The 2,500-nt window shown below is 44.5% G+C and overlaps 1 non-coding gene and 1 pseudogene across 1 annotated transcript; both read left to right on the forward strand.

Annotated features, from left to right (window-relative positions):
• Nucleotides 1-1,017: 1,017 nt before the first annotated feature.
• Nucleotides 1,018-1,172, forward strand: LOC143260071 (5.8S ribosomal RNA). Its single transcript, XR_013034161.1, has one exon. It is a non-coding gene; the product is annotated as a 5.8S ribosomal RNA (ribosomal RNA).
• A 1,102-nt stretch (nucleotides 1,173-2,274) lies between these two features.
• Nucleotides 2,275-2,500, forward strand: part of LOC143260054 (large subunit ribosomal RNA) — an 8,092-nt pseudogene continuing 7,866 nt past the window's right edge.

Consider the following 2,500-nt stretch of genomic DNA (forward strand, 5'->3'; position numbering starts at 1 on the left):
CCGACCAGATCATTCGTGCGTGATTTACACGGCAGACGTGTGTACTACACGTATTAGGCCTTTGATCTGCGTTGCGTAGGCCATCTTCCTTCCAAGACACACACGTGTTGGGGTTTGTGTGATTTTATGATAGTGCCTCAACACGGAAAAATAAGCGTACGAGAAGAGTTGGGCCCGACCAGATCATTCGTGCGTGATTTATACACGGCCAGACGCGTATTATATTACACGTATTAGGCCTTTGATCTGCGTTGCGTAGGCCATCTTCTCGATAGAGAGAAAGCCAATGTATTCTTTTTTCTTTCTTTACACACACACACACACAGTTGTAGTAGGACAGGGAGGGATGCGAGCGTGCTAATCACGCTTCCTCAAGTCTTCGCTGTGGTGTAAAAAAAAAAAGAAAAAAAGGAATCGTTGGGAAAGTCCAAAGGACGAAAATATCGGGCAGTCTGAAGATAACTTAATGCTCGTTTACATTGGTATCAAGAGAGACCGGCTTGTGTAGCTCGTTTCAATGCTGTGTCGTTGTCATTGACACCCTACTCTGTTGCGCGCTAGTGGCAGCATGAGCGTGGGACGTATATATATATGACACCCAGCTAGAGCCGGCCGTGAGTCCGTCCGGTGTAAATAACGACGAAAGGAGAGAGAAACTTTTCGAATCCAGTATCGGGTTGATAATTGTCCAGTTTGAATATCCATATCCCCGTCGTTTTTGGAGGTGATATACTCTCTGTGTTTCTTCGATAGAAGGCTTTTCAATGTTCTATTCGCTCCGACCGTCGAACTTGCAAGAAAACAGTGGTTTTGGATTTGCTCGTACATATATATATGGTTTCGACGGAAATATCTCGTTCTTTAAGGGACAATTATGTCGTTGTACGACGACTCCCGAATCTCCTTCGCGCGCTGGTTGGAGCTCTTCGGGTATCGGCTTGTTCCGAAATATAACACAAAAATGTGGTGGATAGCAAATACACATTATATATATATGAGAGAATAAAAGGGAAAAATTACCCTGAACGGTGGATCACTTGGCTCGTGGGTCGATGAAGAACGCAGCTAATTGCGCGTCAACGTGTGAACTGCAGGACACATGAACATCGACATTTCGAACGCACATTGCGGTCCACGGATACAATTCCTGGACCACGCCTGGCTGAGGGTCGTTTACGTACTTATAAACTGCTTGCGTTGATGGCACTTGTTGCCTATATACGTACGAGCGAATGGTGGGCGCTTCGTCGGCGTTTGTCGCGGTCCTATGAATATTGAGAAATTTTACGTACGTCTAACAGTCTTCGAGAGAGATGGAAATCGTGTTCGAACTAGCGTGAGTGTGGAAGGCGGTGTCGTGTGTCGTATATGTTTTATATACGTCCGCCCGTCTGAAACACCGCTTCGAAGCGGTGACAAAATCTTTTTCGGGACGATTCGTATTCGTAGAACTATCGAGATTTCACTGGTACATTTTCAACGCGCTCCCGACGTCGCCTGAAATGAAACGAGATGGGTTTAACCCACGAAAGCGTACTACACGAGTCTGTCCTATGTGAAGACTGTGTACAGAGATCGAACGAACGCATGAAAGAAATTGAACGAAAGAACACATAACCCGCAAAAATATAGAGTAGAATTGTGACCGTTGCTTCGAATTTGAATTTATATGTATATATATATCATAGCCCCAGGGAGTGGAACCTATGAGTGTGGAAGGATGTCTCTTACCGTTATGTTGCCAGAGGAAAAAAAGTCTCTCTCTTCGTACGACACATTTGTGTACGAATTGTATCGATGGCTATATAGATCCGATGTTGCACATATTCTGAGTAAAGAACACCCCACCCGGGTTACCGTCCTAAAACTCTTCTATTGGTGTGGCTATGATGTGTGTGTCAACGCAATCGCGAGTCTGGTTCTACGGAAAACCGTTTGTCGGTCGCCCCATATATCTTTTTGTTCTCTTCAAATGATCGAATAGCGAAACCGCACGAGATCAATCGGTCGTCTAGTCCCCGAAAGTACTTTTCGGACGGACGTTAAAGTTATACCGATTGTAATCGTCTTGCGAGTGTTTCGAAGATCTATATTTGGAGAGGATATCGAATTTTATAAAAGATATATTGGTGAGGCGCGATAAACGGTTTTTTTTTTGCTTTAAGGGTTTTTTGTGTTTTTTTTATTTTTTTTTTTTTTTGTGTTGCTCTGTACACGTTTCGCAAAATGCTTTCGGGGGGGGAAGCTCTGAAAAAATTTTTTTTCACGTTCCGACGACCTCAGAGTAGGCGAGATTACCCGCTGAATTTAAGCATATTACTAAGCGGAGGAAAAGAAACTAACCAGGATTTCCTTAGTAGCGGCGAGCGAACAGGAATTAGCCCAGCACTGAATCCCGCGGAGTTCCGCCGTTGGGAAATGTAGTGTTCAGGAGGGTCAATTTATCCCGTAACGTCGCAACCGCGTCCAAGTCCATCTTGAATGGGGCCATTTATCCATA

The sequence above is a fragment of the Megalopta genalis genome, chromosome 9, assembly GCF_051020955.1.
Source record: "Megalopta genalis isolate 19385.01 chromosome 9, iyMegGena1_principal, whole genome shotgun sequence".
Classification (NCBI taxonomy): domain Eukaryota; kingdom Metazoa; phylum Arthropoda; class Insecta; order Hymenoptera; family Halictidae; genus Megalopta; species Megalopta genalis.